We start from the raw sequence: 27810 nt of genomic DNA on the forward strand, positions 1-27810 counted from the left end.
TCTCCACAGTGGTATTTTGCACATTTGCAAGCTTGTTCATATTCTTAAAAAATAGCATGATTAAAACAGCATTCCAGGTTGTTAATTGGTGTTGTTTAATAAAAGAAAAGAACAAATGCAATCATAAAAGCAGCTAGAAACACAATCATTCAGTTTCAAAATACAATAGTTGGCATTACCATTAGCAAGGTAACAACTTTTAGAGTGAGCTCTCTGCTGTTTCTCTATCAATAAGATAGTGAAATAATGCGTGAGAGCTAGATGATAAAAGTCATCTTAAGTGGCGCAGCAGGGAAATGCTTGACTAACAAGCAGAAGGTTGCCGGTTTGAATCCCCACTGGTGTGTTTCCCGGACTATGGGAAACACCTATATTGGGCAGCAGCGATATAGGAAGATGCTGAAAGGCATCATCTCATACTGCGTGGGAGATGGCAAGGGTAAACCCCTCCTGTATTCTACCTAAGACAACCACAGGACTCTGGGGGCATCAGAAGTCGAAATCGACTTGATGGCAAACTTTACCTTTACCTTTAGATGATAAAAAGGTAGCTGCAACTTGTAGCCATGCAGACTCCCATTATAAAGTAATATGAAACTAGATCAGGGATTCTCAAACTTGGGTCCTCAGGTGTTATTGGACTTCAACTCCCATAATCCCCAGCCTCAGTGGCCTTTGGTTGGGGATTATGGGAGTTGAAGTCCAATAACACCTGAGGACCCAAGTTTGAGAATCACTGAATTATTTATGGATTAGTTGAAACATGCAAATGTTTCTGGCAGCACGGAGGACCCAGGCAGCACGGAGGACCAAGGGCTGGGATGCGTTGTCTTGGCCCCCGGAAATTGTGGGGATCTCAGCAGTGGGGATCCCAGCAGCAATTAGACAGGTACCTGTCACTGCTACAGCACCAGGTAAAAGCAGCCAGCGCTGCAGATGATTGAGAAAATGGGGCTAAGGGCTCCCTTAACCTCACTTTAGGAGGCTGGCTCTGAAGGCAGATTTGCTGCCAAAGCGCCTCTGGGATCGGGCATGATCCCGGCAGTTCTTACAAGCTGCCAAGATTGGGCTTGCCTGCCTTAGCCCGGTCTTGGCTGTGCATGAGAACAGCCTCATTCTTTTAGAGGGAACCTGAGATGGGATTAGAGAATGCAGACAAATGCTTGGATCAAAGCATGTGGACAAGCTGCTTGGAGCAGTGAGGCCTACCACTTGTCCTCTTGACCCTTGTCCAACATGGCTTGTTCTGTCTAGCGGGGAGGCTGTTGTAGGTGGCCTGGTAGAAATCATAAATGCTTCTCTGAGGATGCCTCAGGATGAGGATGCCTCCTTGTCTTAAGGAGGCAATTATTAGACCTCTTCTAAAGAAGCCTGCATTAGATCCCTCAGAGTTGAGCAATTATAGGCCTGTTTTCAATCTCCCATGGTTGGGCAAGGTAATTGAGAGGGTGGTGGCCTCTCAGCTCCAGGTGGTCTTGGAGGAAACTGATTATCTGGACCCATTTCAAACTGGCTTTCAAGTGGGCTATGAGGTGGAGACTGCCTTGGTTGGCCTGATGGATGATCTCCAATTGGCAATTGACAGAGGAAGTGTGACTCTGTTGGTCCTCTTGGATCTCTCGGCGGCTTTCGATACTATCGACCATAGTATCCTTCTGGAACTATGAGGGTATTGGGGGTGGGAGGCACTGTTTTACAGTGGTTCTGCTCCTACCTCTCGGACAGATTCCAGATGGTGTTGATTGGAGATTGTTGCTCTTCAGAATCTGAGCTTAAGTATGGTGTCCCTCAAGGATCCATACTTTCGCCAATGCTTTTTAACATCTACATGAAACCGCTGGGAGAGATCATCTGGGGATTTGGAACTGGGTGTTACCAGTATGCTGATGACACCCAGATCTACTTCTTCATGTCAACTTCTTCAGGAGTTGGCATATCCTCCCTAAATGCCTTCCTGGAAGCAGTAATGGGCTGGACGAGGGAGAATAAACTGAAGCTGTATCCAGATAAGACAGAGGTACTTATTGTGTGGGGTCGGAACTCTAGAGACTATTTTGATCTGCCTGTTCTAGATGGGGTCACACTTCCCCAAAAGGAACAGGTTTGCAGTCTGGGAGTACTTCTGGATCAACGTCTCTCCTTGGTTTCTCAGGTTGAGGCGGTGGCCAGGGTGCTTTTTATCAGCTCCGGCTGATACGCCAGCTGCGTCTGTTTCTCGAGATCAATGACCTCAAAACAGTGGTACATTTGTTGGTAACCTCCAGACTTGAGTTCTGTAATGCGCTCTACGTGGGGCTGCATTTGTACGTAGTCTGGAAACTTCAGTTGGTTCAGAATGCGGCAGCCAGGTTGGTCTCTTGGTCATCTCGGAGAGACCACATTACTCCTTTGTTGATGGAGTTACACTGGCTGCCAATAGTTTTCCGGGCAAAATACAAAGTTCTAGTTATAACTTATAAAGCCCTAAATCGCTTAGGCCCTGGGTATTTAAGAGAGCGTTTTCTCCGCTATGAGCCCCACCACCCATTGAGGTCACTTGAGGAGGTCCGTCTCCAGTTGCCGCCAACTTGTTTGGTGGCTACACAGAGACGGGCCTTCTTGGCTGCTGCCCTGAGATTGTGGAATGCGCTCCCTCCTGAGATACGATCCTCCCCATCTCTGGCATTTTTCAAAAAACATCTGAAAATACATCTCTTCAATCAGACTTTCTCAGCTTTTTAAAACTTGTTTTTAAATTCTTCTGATTATTTAATTGTTGTTTTATGATGTTTTTAATTGTTAATTATTTTTTGCTTCATAATTTTTCTTTTAATTATTAATTGGTTTTAATTGTGTTTTAATGTAAACCGCCCTGAGCCTTTTGGAAGGGCAGTATAAAAGTTTTAATAATAAATAAATAATAATAAATCAAAGAACAAATTTTCTTTACATTTTGCAATTTTCATTTGGCAACTCCCCCACCCCACTCTTCTACACACTTTAAAAGTTACTTTTCTTACCTCCCTCACAATTGTCTCAGTCCTCAACCTATTTTTTTGAGAGTGCTGAAGAAGGTCCAGGTGTTGAAAGTTTTCTGCAGCAGCTTGTGTCTCTTCAGGATACTGTGTGGCCCACCTCCTGCTTGGTACTTGTGGCTATTCTGTCCCTTGCTGATGCTTTGGCCATAGAACAGAGGACTTTGTGTGCAAAAATGGTTCCTGGCAATCCCTGTTAGCCCAGCCATGTTTATATGATAGGTTTTTCTAATAGAATTGGAGGCTCCTTATAATTAACCCAGTCCAACCCCTTAAGCAGTGCAAAAAATCCAGAGCTAGAGCATCTCCAGAAGATAGCTGTTGAGCCTCTGCTTGAAAATCTCCAGCAGTCCCATTGTTGAACTGCTCTTAGCTTTCTTCTAGTGTTCATCCTAAATCTGCCCTCCTGCAGCTGAAGCCCATTAAATCAATTGGAGCAGAAGAGAACGAGTCTTTGCCCTCCCCCTTACAGGTACTGGTTTCCTCTTTCATAGTCTCCTCCTGCTGTGTCCTTGCTCATGTGTGTTTGTGTGAAGGGGAGGATGCTCCTGTAGGAATTCATAAAACTCTTCAAGCAAAGTGCTCTGTTTATGGGGTTATCCTTGAAGATAGCCCAGGAGTTTCAGTGTGTTAAGGATGTGGCTGCAAGGGTTTTGTTTGGAGCCAGTAGATTATATCACTTTTCACCAATCCTTGTCCCCCTGGAGACGATGATCAGATGTACTGAAGGTTGCACTAGAAACAGTGAGGCTATTCACACACGCGTGCAAAACTGGGCTAAGAGAGCCCAGCCTGGTTTTGCACGAACATGTGAACTGCCGGGATTGGGTGCGGTCCCAGTGGGTACGCGGCGAAAAATCTGCCAAAGCAGCCTCCCTCTAAAATGAGGTTAGGGGAGCGAGCACTCACTTAACTTCATTTTTTGCAGCCGTGGCTGGCATACTTGGCGGCGAGAGGGATCCCAATAATGCACTTGTGCGGTGCATTATTGGAGCTCTGGGGTGTGGGATGACGCACAGTGGCATGTCCTGGCACATCGACCCCTGGAGCTGCCCAATCGTGATAAGAGCCCCAGTTTCTTTTTCTGTTGTGCGACTCTGAATATGGAATTGCTTCTCCAGAGTTGGCCCCAACACTTCTTGCTTTTAGATGAGTAGCAGATACAGTTTTATTTCAATTAAAATGAATTGGACCTTACTGGGATATTGCTTTTCTTAATGATTTTGTGTTTAACTGTGTGGTTAACTGTTTTCATTGTTATTAATTGTAAGTCACCTTGATTATATTTTTATACAGAAGGTGGGATAGAAATGTCCGAAATCACTCAGTCAGCGGTGCCAGGCCACATGCTGGGTTCCTAAGGAGTTCCCCCTCCATGTTCCTCCAAAGTCCGCTGAGGACACTGAATAGACATTAGAGAGTTAAAGGGACAGGAGGCTCAAAATCATCCATTTATCTGAGGAGTGATTGCGTTTGAGTTGACGGAGGCTAGAGCTGATCTTGGGAACTGCCTGCTTGCTCTTCTGCCAATCACCTGTTTGGAAGATTGGGTATTTGGTAATGTGACTCTAATAAATGCTTTAACATTGCACTCACACATCTCACGACTGTTCCTTAGAAGTGTATAAAGGTCTACACAGCTTAATTAGCTGTAAGAATGCGCTTCAAACATTAGCCTAAAAGGGCTAATGGGGATCAATTAATTCACTGTTGGTTTGAAATATACCTTTTCAATTTTCTTCATAGGTCCAGTCCTCTTCAGTCCTACTATGAACATCCACATATATGGTCTGAAGTAAATGGCCTAACATGTTTTCCATGGTCTTTGCTGGTAATATCACATCAACTGTGGAAATCCACTGAAACCTGGAGCCAGAAGACAAAGGTCCAGGTGAGTACTGTTTTTAGTATATTGTGGTGTTTCACAAAGTACTCTACGTGACTTTAACCCAAAGAGAAATATAACTTTGCAAAATGACACAATATACTAAAAAGTTCTAAAAACATCAACTACCTTTCCCCTGCTCCCAACCCCACATTTCTTGAATTCTCCTGATTCTGCATAGACTGACTGCATGCTCCAGTGGACTTCCGTAGTTGTTGTGAAATCACCAGTATAGCGTAAGTAACTTTTCTAATATGCAATTTATAAGGTGCATGCACTCATTATTTTCAACTAGTCAAAATGCAGTCCCCAGAAGGAACTACTATAGCTTGTAAATTTAAGAAGAACAATTCCAAAAAATGCACCTGGTCTGCAGCTTCAAGGGCTCACTGAGAATTGCCTTATAAGTTCTCCATAGAACATGATTCAGCTCATATGGGCAACAATATTCTTCTTACAGTTTAAGCAGACCATGAGGCTATTCCCACAATCGGCAAAAATTGGGCTAGGGAAGTCTAGCCCGATTTCTCCCAATCATGAGTAGCAACAGGAGCCGTGTGGCTCCCGCCAGTGGCTCAGCGGCAAGCCCGCTTACAGAGCCCGCCTCTAAATGGATCGTCTGTGGGGAAAGTGGGTAAAACCTGCTCTCCTCGCAAACTCACTTTTGACCCTTCACACTAATCGTGTAGAGAGCCTCCACATATGAAAGGCAGCACAGGCTTTCTATTCACACACACACACACACACACACACACACACACACACACACACACACACACACTTTAAAAAAAAACAAAAAACAGGCAGACATTCTGAGTAAATATACTAGAGGAAATTCTATTGAAATTTAGAAGTCCTTTACAATAACTTCTGAGTAGTACTACTGAATAATTTAGTCAGCAAACAAGCCAGCAAGTTTAGACATGTGTTGCAAAATATATGCATTTTCACACTTTTCAGAACTAGACAAAGAAACCTTAATTTATTCTAAACTTAGAACTGAAGACAATATGTCTTTTTAATTAATTAAGGAGATACTTTTAACACATACTATTGTCTATTGGGTTTACTTTCATTCCTCCTCTTGAGGAACATCAGATTTGTTTTGTTTTTTAAAATGCATGGACCATTCAGCTATGAACTCCTTATGGTTTCTGGATATATAGTGGATTTTGGGTACATTGATGGTTCCTTGTTTTCTGCTCTTTCTCCAAATAGAAACTGACAGCAGAATTTTTCTTTATTCTTTTGCAGCTTTTTATCCTCACTGAAATTTTCTTTTTGTTACTGACATACACCTTACTTGCATCTGCATGATACTGTTAGAAATAAGTCTGAACACAATCATTGCAAAATGTTGAAAGACAGCAATGTTGGCTTAATATCCATAATTCTGTTTTAAAATATATACACTACAAAAAGTAATAACAAATTAGCATAAAAATGAAAAATGTTCTTCTTCTAAAACACAAACATATTAGAGCAAAATCTGTATTGCACATATTTGCAGACTGGTCCAGGGCCATCTCATGGTATTTTCAACCTAGGCAAGGCAAAACATTGATCTGTTCCCCAATATAGTTTATGTTGGATAGCATAGTTGTGGCATAAATTAGAGTTCCTTGGAATAATGTTTTCTTAGAGTCATTCTGTTTTATTAACGGTGTAAGTGCTATTGTTTCAAAACATTCCATTTCAGAAGTCAAGAAGGAACCAAACTTCTTCCAGTAGCCAAATAAATTTGAATCATGACAAGGATTTTTTTTTTTTTTGGTCCTCAGAAACTATAAAATAATTAGTAAATAAAATGAATGAATAAATTTTTGTGATATATATCTTTTAACAAAGCTGTGTAGAACTATTTTAATGATGAGAGATGTTTTTCTTAATACTCCCAGCAGCCATATTTCATTTCCTTCCTGCATCTCTTGGGCTCTTTCATAGATCACATCCAGAAGTTTCTGTTTTTACACTTACATTTTAACACTTCTGCTTATTCAATACAATAGTGGCATATCACTGCAACAATTAAAATTCAGAACATCAGGTGGCCAAATCTGAAAATTAAGAAGGGTTGATAGGAAAGGAAACATATGCTCATTTCTAGACCCAATATCAATGCTGCAACCATCCAGGTAGATGTAGAGGGTCTCTAAGAATCTAACAATACTGCCTTTCTAGTAATTAATAATTGCATCAAAACTGAGACGTTTAAATGCTCACCCATCACACCCTAAAGGACATTTCTCCCATGACACACTTCACCTAAAATTACATCTTTCTATATGTGATTAATTAAGACAGAATAATTGCTATCCCTACATCACTTACAGAGAGCCCTTTCTCATGATCAGTGAAAAGGGCTTGGTGGCGGGTGGCGGGGAAGGCAGCAGAAGCTCGCCTTCCCCACAGACAACCTGGCTGCCAGATCTGGGAAGGCCAGGACGTGCAATCCCTCATGATCAGACAATCTGCTGTTTCCCTCAGCAGCACAAGGGTTGGGACACATCTCACTCCAATGCACCAAACTCCCACAATACACCAAATGAGTGCATTGTGGGTATTCCTGCAGTGACAGGCAGGTGCCAATCACTGCTACAGTGCTTGTTAAAAGCAGCAGGTGCTGCACATGATTTTAAAAAATGGGGCTAAGGGAGCATTCACTCCCCTAACCTTGTATAAGAGGCTAGCTCCACAGGTGGGTTTGCCGCAGAATCACTGCTGGGATTGGGTGTGATCCCAGTGGTTCTCATGTGCAGCCAAGACCAGGCTTGGCTGGCTTAGCCTGGTCTTGGCTGCATGTGTGAACTGACTCACAAGGTCACATCCTGGTACTCTGTTAAAAAAAAAAATCAGGATAAAGCAGCATCTAGTTCAATACAATAGCTTAAATGATTGGAACGCCTTCATTTGAACCCAAATAAGCTGCACTGAAACTTAAAATCTGAACATAATATAGATTATTAAGATGTATTTTAATCTAGTTCTATTTTAGTGAAAAATCATTTTCTCGGAATCATAGAATTTTAGAGTTGAAAGGATCTTGAAGATTTTCTAGTCCAACCCCCACCCCCTCTCCTTCAGTGTGAGAAGCTGCTGCGACATCCCTGGCAGAGGGGTGTCCAGCCTGTTTGAAGACCTCTAGAGAGCCCACCAGTGTATGAGGAAGACAGTTCCACTGTTAAATTTTCCCTAATGTCTAGCCTAAACCTGCTATCTTGTAGCTTCAACACTGTTTCTAGTCCAGCCCAGCAGCAAAAGAGAACAAACCTGTTCTGTTGGGGAATTGTCCTGACTGTACCAAGGGACAGGCCGCCGGAGAACCTGGATCACCCCTCATAATTGTTGTCTATCTGTGTACCAATTCCATTTTATCAATGTCCTCCTTAAAATGCAGTTTCCAGAAGTAGATAAAGAATTTCAGATGAGGTCTGGCCAGTGTAGAACAGAGTGAAAGTATTTCTTTTCGTGATCTGGACACTATGCTTCTGTTAATGCAGCCTAAGATTGCATTCGCTTTTTGTTGTTGTTGTTTTTGAGCAGCTGCACCATACTGCTGGCTCCTGTTTAATTTGTGCCCACGAGGAAACCAAGGTTCCTTTCACATGTATTTCTGCTATCCCATACTTGTGCATTTGGTTTTTCTTGTCTATATGCAGGACTTTACGTTTCTCTTTGTAGATCTTCATCTTGTTGGTTTTGGTCCAATGTTTGGGCCTGTCCATATGGGCTTGACTCTTGATTCTGTCTTCTAAAGTGTTAGCTATTCACCTCAGATTTGTGCCATCTGCACATTTGATAAGCATCTTCTCTAGTCCCTCCTCCAAGCCTATTATGAAAATGTTGAACAGCAGTATGGGGCCCAGGACAGAGCCCTGGGGAACTCCACTCAATACCTCCCTCTGCAGTGACATGAAGTCATTAATGAACAACCACCAGAGCTGTGGGTTTTCCAGAAAATTTTGAATTTTCTGGAATTCTCCCATCCCCCCATTTGTATAAAAATTGCATTCACATTTTTCTTTTAAAAAATTACTATACAAATTTTCCTGATGACCTAATTATATTGTGATCAGATCTGGCATGTTTGACCTATTTATACAGTAAAAACAAAAAACTACCATGTTACTTCCCCCTCCCTGTAACTCAAAGGTTTTTCAAATAGCCAAGCAAAAATTTTAGAAATGGAAAAATTTCTGTGGGGGGAAAAAAGTATGGGGAATTTTTATTTGCAACATGATAAATAATCTGGATAGATAGTGCACATAAATGCTTCAAAAAACTTGAATGTAGTATGCAGAGAATTGCAGTTACTAGTTGTGCATTTGTGCTACAGTTCTGAACATGCTTACGGATAAGTTAGTCCTATTTATGTTTTGGATTAAGGTGTTAGAGTTGCACATGTCCAGTAGAAGCTGTTCTTGGGTAAAACCATCAAGTGAAAAGAAGTCATCTTGTTGCTGCTGGCGTGGCTTCTTTTTTTACTCTTCAAGAAAGGGGCAGAAAAGAACCTTTCTGAATATCATGGGGACAACATAACACATAGCCAAGGTCTTCAACAGTACTATTCTTTATAATCAAAATAGTGGTCTCTGGAAAAGAGAGGTACATGGCAATCATAATTTTCCTTGGATCCTATACGGATGCAAGATAAAGTAACAAAAAGTACTGGTTGAATTTGGAATTTTTGGTAGAATTCCGGAGCACAGTGTTGGGGTGAGAGACAAGGGGAATTCTGCAAAAGCTTCAGAGATACTTTACCACTGGTTGGCAGGGCAAACTCTCCCTTTCCCCCTAATTTTTTTATAATCTCACCGCCTCTTTGGTATTTATCCATGTATTGTGAACTGCCCAGAGAACAATTTGTTATGGGGCGGCTAACAAATAAAGTTTATTTTTATTATTTGTTGCTATTATTGGCAGCAGTGTTGGAGGAAGAGGATTAATCAATAGATGACTGGCTCTCGCTGGTTGCCATGGTTTTTCCTCCTCCCCCCTGAAATTTGCCAAAAAATTCCGCTTATTTTACAGGGGCTGTTTCTGATCAGCCTTAAAATTACTTTTGAAGTCCTTTTTAAGAGGTGTTTGTTTACATTATACTTTTTTAATGCCTACACTTTGTGAATAGTGCATGATCATTTAAATACTGTTTCCTTAACAAAATACAAACAACTGGGAAGTACTACATCACCTCCCGCATTTCTATGCATTTTACTGAGAAAACCTAAATGTTAGATGTGTTACAGTTGGTGCAAAGTGCATGTATCGTGTGTTCAGCTACAGAGACCTGAGTACAAGTACTGCAAGGTGTGGTCTTCATTAGTTCACAGTGTTACTTATACTGAAATAAACTATCACAATAGGCTGCTCAGGGATGCATATGCTAAAAATAGACAGAGCCAGACTGGAAGCTTAGACTGGTAGTTAGGGCATAAAACTAGGGTGGCCAGGTCCAGATGGTGAAAATAGTCAAAATCCATCACCAAAAAAGAGGAAATAATTGGTAGTATTCACTTTAAATGTATCTTTACAAAACCCTTCACTTAGCATAAAAATTGCATAACATTTGCATATGCTAATTGGCATTATTTATTTATTTATTTATTTATTTTTTAATACCACCCTTCCAAAATGGCTCAGGGTGGTTGACAATTAAAACAAACCATTAAGACAGTAAAGAGCTAAAACAAAAATTAAAAAACAATATAACAATTAACAATTTTAAAACATTTTAAAACAATTAAACAGTCACAGTATAATATTATAATATTATATATTATAATATAATATTATAATATATTATATTTGTAATATAATATATTATATGCAAATATGCATATATTACATATACATATGTAATATATGCATATTTTGCTAAAAATAGAATAAGTAGAAAATAAATACAACTCAACAGGCAGAGCACAGAACTAATCTATGGTGTTCTCTGCCACAGGATGATAGGGATGTGCACGGAACCACAGAGCTGCGGTCCGGCACTGGGGTGGGGGTCCCTTTAAGGGCGGGGGAAGGGTGTACGTACCCTTCCCTCCGCTTGTCCCCCGCCGGTGCATGTCCATTTAGCAAGCATTTGGGGCAGCAGGATACCTCCCTGCCGCCCCCTCCCCCTCTGGCAACAAAAGGCTTCAGGAAGCCTTTTGCGCATGCGCACGTCATGTCTCCGCGATGTGCACTTGCGTGACATGCACACGCGCAAAAGGCTACCTGAAGCCTTTTGCTACCAGAGGGGGAAGGGGTAGCAGGGAGGTATCCTTCTGCCCCAAATGCTTGCTAAACAGACGTATGCCGGCAGACAAGCGGAGGAAGGGGTAGATACACCCTCCCCCCACCCTTAAAAGGACCCCCACCCCAGCGCCCGAACCGTCAACCCGCCCCAAGGCCGGACCAGTCTGGAGGCCTGCAGAATGGCCTCCGGACCAGTCCGAGCACATCACTACAGAATGATGGTCACCAGCCTTGATGGCTTTAAAATAAGCTTGGGCAGATTTCATGGAGGACACAATGGTGTATCAATTACCTCCCCCAAATATTTGCTTATATTACACTTATATTTATGTTTATTTTCTCTTTCTATCTATCTATCTATCTATCTATCTATCTATCTATCTATCTATCTATCTATCTTATCTATCTATCTATGCTTATTTTACACTGAGTGGGGATTTGAACTTTGGTCTCCCTGATCAATCATCCTAGTCCAACCCAAACTACACCACAGCACTGGCTTTACTGCTTCATTCCAAAATGCTGCTGTGACAAGGAAAACACAGTCCAGTCTAGTAGCCCATCAGTCTCCTGGAGATAGGGATGTGCACTTATCGTGATTGGACACATAATTTGGAACACATCCCCAGCCCCTTTAAAATGGAAGAGAACAGGTGTATACTTGCTCCTCTGCTCACTGCTGCTTCCTGAATTGGCGGTGCTCCTCCAAGCTATCTACACGTGCCTGTGGTAGTCTCCCCCAGTTGTACTTGCACAACGCCATAATGACAGCTATTTGCATGGTCAACAACCTTGTGCATGCTTGGAGGCCATATGCATCCTGGTATTGTGTGAGGGCAGCTGGGGGAGAGTGCTGCTGGTGCACATAGATAGCTGGGAGGAACGCCACAGATTCAGGAAGTGGCAGTGAGGGCAGAGGATCAAGTATGCAGCTGCTTTCCTCCATTTTAAAGGGGCTGGGAATGTGTTCCTAATCATCTATCAAATTGTGATTCGTGCATATCCCTACCTGGAGAGATTTATCTCTTGCATAACAAGACTCAAGGGTATTCGGAATGGGGAAACTAGTGTTGTTCACCAGTCTTGACTTGAGGAAGGGATGTTATATGGGTCTGCTGTGTTTGCTGGTTCTATTTTGACTATCTTCTAGCACAAGATGTTTGTGGGAGGGTGCACATTTGACTCCAGCTCTGTTCTCTGTGTACCAAAGGCGGCCCCATCTTGGTGTTACTTTTGTAAAGCACCCATTTCTTTTTGTGTGTGAAGGTGACATATTGCGGGTTGGTTCTCCAGGGCACCCCTCTTCTTCTGTACCTGAGCACACTTTTACCAGTTCACTTCTCTCATTGCTCTTTGCAATTATTTTTAAAGCAAGACCAGTTTTTATTGCTATTAAAATATTTCACCCCTTCTATTTTAATTTTATTAAAATAAAATAAAATTAATGTTTACTCAGAAGTAAACCTCACTAGTGTTAATGAAACTTCCTCTCAAGAAGTGGGGGAGAGCGGAAACGTGTTTTGGGGAAATAAACAGAACTGTGCATTGATTCAGATGGATGGTTTAAAATATACATATGTAAACAGACATTGTTTCTGTCCCAGCTGCTCCGATTGTGGCAATTTAAATGTAAATAAATCAAGTCTTAAAAGGTTAAAGTGTGAGCAGGGCTTCCCCTGCACACAGGAGAACCTCTGATTGGCTGGCAGTTGTGCTGCAGCCCACGCAGCAGCAGTAGCCATGAGTGTGGCTCAAAAGAGAACCAGCTGGCCGGCCGCGTGGAGGGGGTTCAAAATAGTCAAGAATCCTGGAATCCTGGCAATGCTACGTAAAACAATATTTATTGATGAGTGTGAAACAGACTGGGAATAGGAAACACTAAAATCAGCGCTGTTAAGCTAAGTCATGTAATTGAGAGAGAGAATTTTGATGATGATTATTTTTTAAAAGTTGCCGTGCAATTTTAAACTTTATATCCGAGTTGGTTCATTTGTTATAGTATAATTGCTGCTGAAAAGCATTCCTTCATAATGATGAGTACAAGTAGATACCGTAATGTGTGTTATGAGCTTACACATGGATTATAACTATCTTGTGGGACATATTTATGCCACCATGGCCCCTTCCTCCAGGCTGTGAATGCTGGCAAGGGGGTAGTCCAGAAGATACTGCCAGTCCATGTGGTAAGTCATACCATATGTTAAAGTATCCTCCTGGAGCACTGCCATGGGGAAGCAGCTTTCTGTGGAAACCAGGCTGCTGCTGTGAGGAATCAGGATATGTGGAATTTGTCACTTCATTTCTGTAAAAATTTCTGCCATTCTACCCTGTCATGTCAGATATCCATAGACATGCCATGGAATGTCTCAGATATCTTTAGACTTCTGTGCATGCCTTTGTTTCCCTCCTACACAAGTGTATCCCCCCCCCCACTTGCTTGCCTAACTGCAGCATCTATCTTTCCTCCCTCCCCTCTAAACAGTATGCACAGGAGTTTGCATGTTCAGTTAATGGTAAGTGCCCCCGCCCAGCACAAATGAAATCAGATAAAATTAGACATAAGGAAGGTTCCAGGATACTTGTTCAGAGCAACAGAACTGCAATTTATTTAATTTTTAACTTATTTAACATATTTTTATACCACCCCAAATTTACATGTCTGGTCAGTTTACAACAAAACAAAATAAATGACAACAGAAAAATTAAAACATTAGCTAACAAAATTAATGACGGCAGAAAAAGTTAAAACATTACAACAACTTAAAATTTTAAAACAATGTTTTAAAACAAAGTTAAAACCACTAAAACAGTATTTAATTAAAAGCCTGGGTGAACAGATGGGTCTTTAAAGATTTTTTAAAAATTGTCAGAGATGGGGGGGCTCTTATTTCAGCAGGGAGCTCATTCCAAAGCACCAGCACCTTGTATTTTGTCCGGAAACTTATCAGCATCCAGTGTAGCTCTTTCAATACAGGAGTAATATGGTCTCTCTGAGGTGACCCAGAGACAAACCTGGCTGCCATATTCTGGACCTGCTGTGGTTTCCAAACTACATACAACGGCAGCCCCACATAGAGCGCATTGCAGTAATCCAGTCTGGAGGTTACCAGCATATGTACCACTGTTCTGAGGTCAGTGAACAGTGTACCACTGTTCTGAGGTCATCTCAAGAAATGGATGCAGCTGGCATATCAGCCAAAGCTGATAAAAAGCACCTCTGGCCACCGCCTCAACCTGGGACACCAGCAAGAGGTTTGGATCCAGAAGCACCCCCAGACTGTGTACCTGTTCCTTCTGGGAAAGTGTGACCCCATCCAGAACTGGCTGATCAAACTCATCTCCCTAGTTTTGATCCCGCACAATGAGTACCTCCATTGCATCAGAAATATAACCAGGTGAATTACCGTGGCATCCCTGCTAATGTGTGTAATGTGTGTAATTCATAATATATGAATTATTATAATATGCTTTTTATTTTTTACCTTTCATAAACCAGATGTGCATACTTTTAGCAAATATAAATCATAATTGCTTTGGCAATCGATACTGCCCTCACAATATATTAAAAATGAGAAGGCAGAACAAATAAGTGCCTGTCATCCTCTTTTATGGAAGGCGCACAGAAATGGGGTACAAAGCTTAAACATTGCTTGAAATTGAGCCATTTGTTAAGTACTGACACCACAGTGAAATTATACAAGAACAGAGGGCATAAACAAGCTACCTATTCAGTTAGTATATAGGTCAGGGCCTTAATGATGATTGGTTGTATATAGAGCTGAGATTGAGAGCTTCTGCTGTTAAGTGACTGAATTGCATTTGTGTGATTTGGGGAAGCCAAAGCTGAAGGCTTTGATTAGAAGGCTTTGATATAGAAGGCTAGATTTCTATAACTGTAATGCTAACTGTGCATTAAAGTGTGCCTGTTTGTCATTTGTATCTAAGAAAGTTACCTATCTTAACATACAGTCTGGCAGAATCTGTGTATCAACAGCTACACTTCACTTTCTTGGAAAAATGAGAGCTCAGTTTCAACAGATAGGACTTGTCTTGCAAATCTGAAGAGGATCTAAAGGTCATGGCTGTGAAACTGAGATGGGTTGAGAAGTGAGATACTAACTAAAGGGAAAAAAATTACATTACATACTCAGGAAAGCATAGCATGCTGATGGCAAAAGAAAAGTTAATTGACTTTATTCCATTTGCTTACATGCTGCTGGCATTATGTCACTGACAGGTTGTGTATGTTAATGACAGATAAATTACAGTTTGGTAATTTAATAAGCCTAGAATGCTCTCTGATGTGGTTCTTCTTGTTTTAGTTTTCATGTAAAGATATAAGGAAGCTTTTATATTATACTAGTAAAAGGGCTTGCAGTTTGCAAGCATATGAACATCTACCCTCACTGTGACTCTAGTCTTTTTCTAGATCTAGAACAGGCATCCCCAAACTGCGGCCCTCCAGATGTTGCTGAACTACAACTACCAGCATACCCAGCCACAAAAAATTGTGACTAGGGATGCTGGGAGTTGTAGTTCAGCAACATCTGGAGGGCCACAGTTTGGAGATGCCTACTCTAGAAGGTCTCATTGCTCATGCATTTCCATGGAATAATTTTTCCTGATGTTCTGGGATATTAATGAATTTTCCTGAGATTTTGGATTGGATGTTTTTGGTAGTCTGGGGGAGGTCTGGAACCTACCTGCAAAAATTGCATGTATCTGTCTTTCATCATTTGGTCTGGGAGTTCTGTGTCAGTCAGTCAGTGACTCAGTGAGGGCTTACAATCTGCAAGCATATTAACATATTAGCTCTCTGTGACTCCATTCTTTTGTTATCTCTATGAGGTATCATTCCCCATACTTCATAATGGGAGAGTTTTTCTGGGTTTTTCAGGAAAGTGCTGGGTTTTTCTGGGGTTTTGGATTTCTTTGGTAGTCTGGTCAAGATCTGGAACCTAACTGCAAAAATTGAATGTCTCTATCTTTTGTGGCTTGTTCTGGGAGTTTCCTATGAGAGTAAATGAGTGAGTGAGGTCCAAGCAGCTTTATATTATGGATAGCAGAGGCTCATGAAACAATATGTTCCAAATTTTTAGGAAGCCTAGGCATTGACTCCCATGGTTTAAATAATCAAGGGATAACATTTAAATAATCATTGGGTGGGGCCATAGCTCAGCAGTAGAGCATCTGCTTTGCATGCATTCTGTCCCAGGTTCAATCCCAGGTACAATCTCCAGGTAGGACTGAGAAAGAATCCTGCTTGGAATCTTGGAAAGCCACTGCCAGTCATGGTAGACAATAATGAGCTAGATGGACCAATTGTATGACTCAGTATAAGGCAGCTTCCTGTACTGCTTATCTATCCATTTATAAAAGTACATATGTACATGGACTGACTATGATTTACAGCATAAATACACACACACACACACACACACACGTATATGTGTGTGTGTGTAATACAGGATACTAAAACCTCAGTAAATCTGTAAAAATATGTCTGTGACTAAAACATTCCATTTTATATAAGAGAACTTTTTTTTTTTAAATTATAACTATTCTAAATAAGTTAAAGATAAGTAAGTAAAGTGTGCCGTCAAGTCAATTTTGACTCCTGGTGCCGACAGAGCCCTGTGGTTTTCTTGGATAGAATACAGGAGGGGTTTACCACTGCCTCCTCCCGCGCAGTATGAGATGATGCCTTTCAGCATCATCTTATATAGTTGCTGCCTGATATAGTAGGAGTGGGGATTCGAACCGGCAGCCTTCTGCTTGTTAGTCAAGCATTTCCCTGCTGTGCCACTTAAGGTGGCAAGTTAAAGGTAATCTGAGCATATTAAAAAAGGCCATTTTACCTGCAGCATGTGTGTGTTTTTATTTTTTCAAAATCAGAATCACTATCCACTTGTATCATGGGGTGAGAATCTGCTCCATGTCCCACCACCACTGTCAGAGGTATGGTTGATCAAGATATATGAATGAGGCTTCTCCATCATGGTGTCTAGACTGTGGAACTTCTGCCATGGGAGATTAAATTGGCCCTTTTACCAAGGATTGTGAGCAGCAGATCAAAATGCTTTATTACAGCAAGTGTATGGATTATTTGGCTGTTAAAATTTTGGTTTTCTGTATTATATGGCTGATCAATCAATAATATTTTGGTTTTTGGTGTTTTCAGCTTATTGTATTATTCTAGGCATTGTGCCTTGTAGAGATGCATAAGGAAGAAATTCATCAGGGGCATCTCTAGCAAGTGATTGGGGAAGCTGCATCTGTTAAATTTCTTCCTGGATGCATTTCTCCCCAGATTTAGGCTAGACATTGGAGAAAATTTCCTAACTGATTTTCAGTATTTTATTATTCTAGGACAAGACCCTGCCCTGAGGGACTTGCAGTCTAGATATCAAAACAGAAGGGTAGGGAAATGGAGAGTCTTTTAAAAAAACAACCATCTTTTTAGAGAGGCTTTAACATATTTTTTCTGTTCATATTTGGTGGGTTTAACTTTTCAACGTTTCCCTAATTTGTCACTTTAAAATTTTGTTTTAATTGCATCTTGTTTTAGTTAATTTCTCTTAATTTTATGTTCTTATCTTTTGTCTGTTGTACTAATGTTGCGAGCCACCCTGAGCTTTAGTACACTGGAGGGCAGGGTATGAATATTTTAAATAAATAAAATTTAAAACTGGTCTATTGGAATCAATGGAACTTACGAAAGCACAAGTTTGGTTGGATCACTCACCATGTCTTTTAATCTGGTCCAAAACTCTGCTGGATATACTGTTTAGTATACAAGTACAAACACAGAAATATGTTAATAGCTGATTCACAAAGAAGAAGAGAGAGATTAGTGAAAAATACAACTGCTCCCATCTCTTCTAGCTATACTCTTAAAAAGCAAAAACCTTGTATATTAAAAAGACTAGCAGTCTGTGCAAAAATTGCAATTATCAAGAAACAGACAATATTTGTTCAATTGTTTTAGCGATTTTGATTAAGCTCAGTAAAGTGAGAGGAAGCTCTTAATACTTTACTGTAGCCTTTTCTAGGCCTCTTCATAATAATAGCAATGCAAAGAGCTTTCTTTCCCCCTAGAATTCCTTCTGCTTCTATTCTTAGGTAAGTCATTCCTTTTTAGAACATGAAATTGGAATTGACACTGATTGAAAATGCCTCCATTTAGGGATGGCTATTAACTGAGATTTGTCCTAGCTTATAAAATAGCCTTAAAGATTATCGCATCTTTGAAATTAGTTCCAGAAGCAGGAAGACTAAAATCATGGATTATTTAGGGCAATGAGTTTGTCCTCAAACCTTGTACACTCATTGTGCAGATTTCAACACAGTCTCCCTATTCTCTTAAAGCCTTTGATTTGCAGTATTCACGGTGCTTATATCCTGCAGATAAACATGGCATCCGACATTCTCTCTCTCTCTCTCTCTCCTCATCTGAAAACCTGAGATTCAAGAGGCAAGATGTGGTGATGCCATAAGGCTGCCAACTACTGAAACATTAAAAAAAAAATCTAGTAGTGGGGTGAAGTCCTTGGCTCCTGACAGGCTACAATAAGGCCCAGGGGTGCAGGGAACTCTCTGGCAGCTGCAGAACAGATTCTTACTGACGACTCCCTTCCCTGCATTGATTGGTTTATGCATACATGCAAGTGAGCACCAGTCACACCCTTGCATATGATGCCATATGCAGGGGGCATAGCCACAATTGGTAAGACAGGCCTCATGGCCCATCTGCTGCTTCCAGTTGGTGCTTTGTTCTTGCACCATTGAGGTGGGGTGCATTCTTGCTCTGGCTTGCTCTGGCTTCCGGCTTCTACTCTGCCCGAATTTGCAATGCAGAGTGGACACAAGCTGCAGCATGATGCTATGGGAAATAAGCTGAGTAGGCAGAAGTGGCAGCAGCATGCATGTGCATGCAAGCTGCTGCATTTGAGTGTGCTGTTGTTTGGACACCAGAGGAACTGCATGCACTGTGTATGTGCTGTTGGCTGCTTCCTCCAGTGGTGATGGCAATGATGGTCACCAGTGCTAGCCATGCAGAGGCTAAGGTCCATCTGTGACTCAGCTAAACTTACTCTTTCTTTGCCTGCAAGGTGAAGCAACAGCTCAGTAGCAAAGTTAATTGAGATGGGGACAGTGGGAGAGAGAGAGGGAGGCAGGGAGGGAGGGAGAAACAGAGCAATGGAGAAAGGAGAGCTGGTCTTGTGGTAGCAAGCATGACTTGTCCCCTTGGCTAAGCAGGGTCTGCCGTGGTTGCATTTGAATGGGAGACTAGAAGTGTGAACACTGCAAGATATTCCTCTCAGGGGATGGAGCCGCTCTGGGAAGAGCAGAAGGTTTCAAGTTCCCTCCCCGGCTTCTCCAAGATAGGGCTGAGAGAGATTCCTGCCTGCAACCTTGGAGAAGCCGCTGCCAGTCTGTGAAGACAGTAATGAGCTAGATAGACCAATGGTCTGACTTAGTATATGGCAGCTTCCTATGTTCCTGTGAGAAGCTGGGTAAATGTTTTGACCATGGACGAGAGGTCAAACTCCTTTACCAGGCTGTGGACAAACTGGAGATACCTGAGGAGGACAACTGAGCTGCATCATCCTCAAGCTCTTTATTTCTTCTCTTCTACATGTCCATTACAAAAGATGAGGGAAGAGTGAGAATGGCAGGGAATACTATGGCTACCTCCCACTTCCTCCAGTGCAGACCTTCTGCCAGAATTGGTTTTCTAGGGAAAGTAATGTTTTTAAAAGACTATCAAATGCTGAGCCGTACATTCCTCTCCCCTCCCCCTGAGTTTTGCCAACCTGACACGATCCTGCCCTGAACCCTCCCACAAGGACTCAGATGCTGGCTTCTCGGGCACTGGGCACTTGAGGGCTGGGACCTTGCCTTTTCCTTTGCCCTTTCCCTTGTCATTACTTTTTTATGGAAGGCATCCTTCAAAATGTCAATAATTGATACTCCCCCTCCCTTTTCTCAATTACTTTCCGCATTTATCCAATTATGTATAATAAATACAGCTATGTCTAAATCATTGTGTGAGGAGGACACAGGCCACTGGCAAATATGGCACAATGGGGTGGGGGGAGGGCACCTCTGACCACACCAAACTACCAGTCGGGGAGGAGGGGAAGGTGTGGGGGTGAAAAGACAAGTATGTATGTATGTAGTGAGGAAGTATTTATGAAACCTACGATCACCCTCTCCCCCTTTGCTGGCCCAGGTGAGCAGTGTTTTTGTCACCAGCCGGTCAGGCTGCAAAAGCAATGGCCCTTTGGGCCGCTGCGCTTTCATCAGCAGGTTGGGCAGTAAAAGTAACGGCTGTTTGGGCTCCCCCCTGCCAGGCCTCACACTGGGCAGGCCGAAATCACACCACCCTCATTCACCCCCTGGCTAAATGTGGCTGAGAAACAAACACCCCTCCCCCACCAGTGGCTAATCTGCCACATTTGGAAAGATCCTATTCCCTGCAGCACACACTGCCAAATTGTGGCCCAAGGAGGAGAGGCCTTGGCATGTTCTCTCCCTCGCCACTCCGCCAAGCAAAGAGGCTTGGAGAGAGGCGCAATCAGTGTCAAAACACTGATCTGCCTTCTCCCTTTGGGCAAGCACAGTCATGTGCTCGCCACTCTAAAATGGCGTTCGCATGTCCTCTCGTCTCTTTGGAGTCCAGACACAAGCCTGCCTCCCCCTCCCCACGCTAGCGTGGGGTGGGGAGCAGCATTCCATCTCCACTGATAGACCCCACTTCAACCCATGGCAATCAGTACTGACATCAACTCCCCAATCCACCCACGTCCTTACAGACTGGATGGCACATGTCTTTCCCCCATACAGTTAACCTCTTCCTTGACTTCTTTGCATGCTTTTTTGTTGTTTTTCTTCTTCTTCCAAACACTCCACAGCAGTGGCAGCTGGTGTAAGTGCTGCCGGTGAGAGGGCAGTGAGAGGAGCAATCCATTCCTTCATGTGCATTTTTTTTGCATGTATGTAGTAAAAATCCGTGGCCCTGATCCGTCATGTAGTTGCAAAATCAGAAGTGCAGGCACTCTCCATGACAGCCCCCATGGGCATGCCCACCCCAACAGCCAGAGAAGCCAAGAAGTACTGGTGCTCCTTCCCTGTGCATCCCAGCTCCACTACATCCCTGGTCCTGATGCAGAGATCTGCTCTCTCCTACTCAGCAAAGCTAATTTTTTCAAAATGGGATTTTTAAATTTCTAATTATTTTCAAAATAGAAGATACAGTTTTTGCACTATTTGCACTCCATTTCTCATTTATGAGGCATGTTTAAAATTGTTCAAGATTGTTTTCAAATATCAAAAAGTAATACTGTGCTTTTAAAACTATTGAGAATTCCTACCCATCCGCTTTTCTCAGCGAGTCTTTACAAACATCAGTATCACATCACTTTTTAATGTTGTGCTTTAGGCATTTGAGTAGAATTATTGTCATGAGTCATATTTAACCTTTGTTCAATTTCTGGCTGCAAGCAGATGAAACATTTTTAATTCTGAAGTATGCCAGTAGTTTTTTTCATGGTGAGGAGACTGACATACAGTTAAATGTTTAGGCAGGAAACCATGTCAGAGTTCAAATCTTAATTTGTACACTCACTATTATCACCTTGCAATTTGTTGCTCAGCTGACCAATTAAGGGAGTTCCATACTGTATAAGGTCAAAATTGCTCCACAGGTGAGGAAAAAAAACAGGCAAAACCATTTTCACACACAAAAACTATATAATATATAGCAATGACCTATGGCTGTATGAGTACATGTTTCTTGTGTTGATGGGGAAAGTGCGAAGATATCATAAATCCTTTGCAAAGTGCCTGCAATTAATGAAAAGGCATCTAATTGTGTCTGAGTACTGCTTCTGATAATTAAATGTCTCTGCCCCACCCCCACCCCCCGAGTGTCATGGCAAGTCACTCCAATAAAAACTAACATGACTACTTGTAGCCAATTATGCGTGTACTTAAAATCCTAGAAATTACATGGCACAGTAATTTTTTGGCTTTAGTGCTTAAATAAAGGATTTTCAATTTATTTCAGTACTAGCATACACATTTTGCACTAGACTGGAGACAAAAGGATGAACATTCTCACATTAAAATTTTGTGAATGATTTGCACTGCTATGAACAAAAAACATACTGCTACAGATGGTCCTAAATATTGATAGTATTATGCATAATGTTATGTTTGCTTAACTTTGGTTGAGCTGTCCTTTTAAGCAAAGCAAAACTACTTTGACTAAAACAGAACAATCAGAGCATAGTAGTTGCATTAATCTCCTAGAACATGCAGCAAAGAGCTAGGGGTCTAGCAAGGTTGCAGTGGGTCCTGGACAAAAAGTGAAGATGGGCCTCCCCCCACCCCCCACCCCACACACACACCGCTGCCTTCCGAAGGGCGCAAGGGGGAGAGAAAAGAGCAAGCTGGCACCCAGCTGGAGGGATCCCCGCCCTCAGGGACCTAGGGACATTTGTATCCCCTTGTTCAATTGTAGCCACACCCCTGCAAGAATTGCAGCTCATGCTTTATTGCAGCTCATGCTATACCCAACCTCAGACAATACCTCATGCTATACCCAACTAAATATTGCAGGTTTGAACTCTACTTTCCCCAGCAAGTTTAGGGGATTCAGGTCAAAACATAAAACTGAAAGATGAGTTCTTTTAACAAAGAAAACTGGGAAGGTTGGAACAGATAAAATGTTAATGGGGTTATAGACTGATTCCCCATTGCAAATTAAATACTGTATCATAAAATGATGTAGCACTGACTACTAGTGCTGTAAAATATTATGATTTTTTTTCTTTAAAATGTAAGCTTTAAAATCTGATTAGACTAAATCTCTGTGAATATTTTGTTGTCTGCAGAATTATTCATCTTAATAGTCATGTGAAGCTAAGAATAGTAAGACTCGGGCTCACATAACATCTACTTACACCCCACTTTACGATATTAAAAAATTTAAAATACAGTCAATGGTTATCTTCATCAAAGACAATCAGTCTTTCACAGCAAATAAAATAATGATTAAGCCTGTAAACATTTGTTAAATATCTATTAACAGTCTGCGGGGAATACTGTCAGATATCCCTGGTAATGATAATGGCAGTTGCAACTGTTGCACAGATTCACACAGCATATTTCTCACCTTGTGTAAATGGTGTGATCTCTGAGAAAACTCAACATTTCTCAAATGCCTTATTGGTAGATGAAGAATTAGTCCTTTATTATCTTAACAAATTATTTATTACATGTATATCCTGTGTTTAAGGTTGCTATTTTTTTCTACTAGTATTTGGAGATGTCCCTCATCTCCATTTAAAAAAATAATAAGCTGAATGTTGAAGTGCTTAGAATTCTGCTTCTCTACCACTATGCCCTCTCAGACTGGGAACCAGCAATGTCAGAGCACTGCCATTTTGAATGGGTTGGAATGTTCCTTAGGCACACAGAATATAAAGGTAAAGTATGCTGTTGAGTTGGTGTCGACTCCTGGCGACCACAGAGCCCTGTGGTTGTCTTTGGTAGAATACAGGAGGGGTTTACCATTGCCAACTCCTGCACAGTCTGAGATGATGCCTTTCAGCAGCTTCCTGTATTGCTGCTGCCCGACATAGGTGTTTCCCATAGTCTGGGAAACATACCAGCAGGGATTTGACCTGCTCATGCAGGTCAAACCTCATGCTTGCTAGGCAAGTTATTTGCCCGCTGAGTCATTATCTGGCTGCACGAGCATAAATAAGCAGCCACTCTGGGCTCCAGGGTACAAGTAGAATTCCCAGTAGGATGGTATTCTTCAGAAGCTTTTTATGTATCTTAACCTTGAAAGGGACAAGGCTGGGATCCAAAGAACTAGCTGGGTGACTCTGGGCCAGTCACTTCACTCTCAGCCTAACCTACTTCACAGGGTTGTTGCGAAAGAGAAACTCAAGTATGTAGTACACCGCTCTGGGCTCCTTGGAGGAAGAGCGGGATATAAATGTAGTAGTAATAATAATAATAAATAATAATAAAGCATAGAAGGAGAAACTGCAAGAAACCTAGAAACACCAAATAAAGAAGAAACAGTGCAATTCTGGCGGAAATTATGGGACAATCCAATAGATTATAATAGAAAAGCAGGCTGGATGAAAGAGGTCAAAAAATGTAACCAACAAATGCAAGATCTAATAATAACACCAGAATTAATAAGTGAAAGAGCAAAGAAAATTAAAAATTGGACTGCACCAGGTGCCGATGAACTGCATGGCTTCTGGCTTAAACACCTAACAAGCCTTCATAAACAACTATCAAAACAGTTCAATCACATTATGAAAGGCAGTGATATTGAACAATGGCTAACAACTGGGAAAACTCATCTCATCATGAAAGACCCAGCAAAAGGTGCAGTTCCAAGTAATTATAGACCAATAACCTGCCTGCCAACCATGTTCAAATTATTAACTGGAATAATAGCAGATGAAGTGATGCAACACTTATTAACTAACAAACAGCTTCCAGTTGAACAGAAAGGAAATTGCCCGAACACCAGAGGCACAAAAGACCAGCTGCTGATTGACAAAATGATTTTAGAAAACTGCAAGAGAAGAAAAACCAATCTAAGTGTTGCATGGATTGACTACAAGAAAGCCTTCGATTCATTGCCTCACACATGGATACTAAAATGTTTAGAAACAACTGGTGTCAGCAAAAACATTCAGATATTTATTAAAAAACCAATGAGCATCTGGAGTACACAGTTAACAATCAATGGCGAGGCACTTGGACAGGTTAGCATTAGAAGAGGTATTTTCCAAGGGGACTCACTATCCCCTCTATTGTTTGTAATCGCCATGACCCCACTTTCACAAATACTAAACAAAACAGGCCTCGGATACCAAACATCTAAAACATCCAGTAAAATCAACCATCTGCTGTACATGGACGATCTGAAGTTGTATGGAAAGTCCCAGTCAGAAATCGAATCACTGCTAAACACTGTCCGTATATTAAGTAGCGATATAGCAATGGAGTTTGGACTAGACAAGTGTGCTGCATTATTAATGAACAGAGGAAAAATAAGAAAAACAGAAGGAATAGAACTGCCCAATGGAAGCAAGATCAAGAACCTGGAAGAGAAAGAACATTACAAATACTTGGGCATTCTCCAGGCTGATAACATCGCACACACTGAAGTTAAAAGAAAAATTGGAAGTGAATACATCAGGAGAGTTAGAAAAATCCTCAAGTCCAAACTCAATGGCGGGAACACCATACAAGCCATAACCACCTGGGCTATAGCTGTTATCAGATACACTGCAGGAATAATAGACTGGACCCAGGCAGAGCTAGAGACGCTAGATCGTAAGACCAGGAAAATCATGACCATCAATCATGCTCTGCACCCCCGCAGTGATGTAGATAGGCTCTACCTCCCTCGCAGCTCAGGTGGAAGAGGAATGCAGCAAGTCCATCAAACAGTAGAGGAGGAGAAAAGAGGCCTTGAAGAATATATCAAGGACAGTGAAGAAGATGCACTTCAGATGGTCAAGAACGAGAAACTATTCAACACCAATGAAACAAAGCAGGCCTACAAGAAAGAACAAGTCAAGAACCGAGCAGAAAAACGGAAAAATAAGCCCCTGCATGGTCAATATTTGCACAATATAAGTGGAAAATCAGACATCACCAAGACCTGGCAATGGCTTAAGAATGGCAACTTGAAGAAAGAAACAGAGGGTTTAATACTGGCTGCACAAGAACAGGCACTAAGAACAAATGCAATAAGAGCAAAAGTAGAAAAACCCACAACAAACAGCAAGTGCCGCCTTTGTAAAGAAGCAGATGAAACAGTGGACCACCTGATCAGCTGTTGTAAGAAGATCTCACAGACTGACTACAAACAAAGGCATGACAAGGTAGCAGGGATGATACACTGGAACATCTGCAAAAAATACAAGCTACCTGTAGCCAAGAATTGGTGGGACCATAAAATGGGAAAAGTGGTAGAAAATGAAGATGTAAAAATATTATGGGACTTCCGACTACAAACAGACAAACATCTGCCACACAATAAACCAGATATAACTGTAGTCGAGAAGAAAGAAAAACAAGTCAAAATAATCGACATAGCAATACCAGGGGATAGCAGAATAGAAGAAAAAGAAATAGAAAAAAATCACCAAATACAAAGATCTACAAATTGAAATTGAAAGGCTGTGGCAGAAAAAGACCAAAATAATCCCAGTGGTAATTGGTGCCCTAGGTGCAATTCCAAAACAACTTGAAGAGCACCTCAACACCATAGGGGCCACAGAAATCACCATCGCCAATTACAAAAAGCAACTTTACTGGGAACAGCCTATATTCTGCGACAATATCTTTAACAACAGCAACAACATTGACAATAAAATCCAGCCATCCCAGGTCCTTGGGAAGGACTCGATGTCTGGATAAAACAAACCAGTCAATAACACCTGTCTGACTGTGTAAACAAGAAATAATAACTACATAACTATGTGCCCAAGGGGGGGCTTGGGTTTGTGTGTATTGAACAGCAACCCTCCATGCCACATCATTTTGAGACTCAGGAGAGTTTCAACGCGAGCGTATGATATGACTAATGATCTGTATCTTAAATAAAAGTGAAAAAATTAACTAGGTCTTCCAAAGCCCTTGGACATACCTAAAGTTCCTCTTTGGATTGCAGTCCTAATTAATCAGCTGAGTCCTGTAAGTGTCCATATCTCATGGGAGATTAAGACTTCTGTCTCTCTGGAATAAGTAAAAAAGAGAGAAAGGGTCTCTAACTATTAGGAACTGCTCTAAAGTCTGCCACAGAAATCACAGAGCAGACTCAAGGGTCACCACAAAGCCAATATTTTAATTTTGTTTTATTTGAATATATTGAAAATAATCCTGAACCTTCAAGGTAGGGCAATACAAAAATTCATATGAATGAATTTTAAAAAGTTGTTTTAATTTGAAACTAGCTGTGTGGTACAGAATTGTAACTACCCTGACTTCTTAGGTCCATATTATAAAATGGAAAGAATGGCTGTATTAAAAAACCCAACCAACCACCTTTTGCACAACACCATTTAAAAGTCAAATAAAATGAAATCTGTATTTGACTTTGAGACCTGAGCTAAATAGTGTATTAATCACTCAGAATTGGATTTGTGTCTGCTACACATAATCAAATCTATTGCTAATTGAACAAAAAAGGATTACATTGACTGGCCATAACAAGACTTAAGTATAAAGACTCCAAAATGATAATCTGACATTGCTGGTTCATTGTACATGTTAACTGAGATGGAAGAGAGGAGAGGCCTGAGGTGAAGATTGCTGCTGTAGACAATAAGCAGTCCCATATAAGAGACTTGGGGGTTACACTTGAGTTACATCTGTATGAGTAGCACCTAGGGAGAATGGAATATATTGTGTGCAGATATACAGGCCTATAAATTAAATAAATTAGGATATTCAAAGTCTTAATTTTGATGTTCTGTGAGTGTGAAATAAGAAAAATTTGAGACCGCAGACTTGTGAGATCCTGTAGAACCAGCAACCTGGAAGTGAATTCAAGAATGGCAAACAGTACCAGGGCCTAGTCATTGAATCTGGTCAGCCAAGACATTTGAAATGACTTGA

At 41.4% G+C, this 27810-nt stretch overlaps 1 protein-coding gene across 7 annotated transcripts in view; it reads left to right on the forward strand.

Annotated features, from left to right (window-relative positions):
- Positions 1-27810, forward strand: part of KCNQ5 (potassium voltage-gated channel subfamily Q member 5) — a 576092-nt gene that overhangs the window by 138333 nt on the left and 409949 nt on the right. Inside the window, exon 1 of one of the 7 annotated variants that reach the window (XM_053286874.1) lies at positions 4887-4905. The exons of the other annotated variants lie outside the window; for them this stretch is intronic. The gene's annotated coding sequence lies outside the window, so the exon portion shown is untranslated. Of the gene's footprint in view, positions 1-4886; positions 4906-27810 lie in introns of those variants that run through there. 7 annotated transcript variants of the gene reach the window in all.

This window comes from Hemicordylus capensis, chromosome 1, assembly GCF_027244095.1.
Source record: "Hemicordylus capensis ecotype Gifberg chromosome 1, rHemCap1.1.pri, whole genome shotgun sequence".
In the NCBI taxonomy this organism is placed as follows: domain Eukaryota; kingdom Metazoa; phylum Chordata; class Lepidosauria; order Squamata; family Cordylidae; genus Hemicordylus; species Hemicordylus capensis.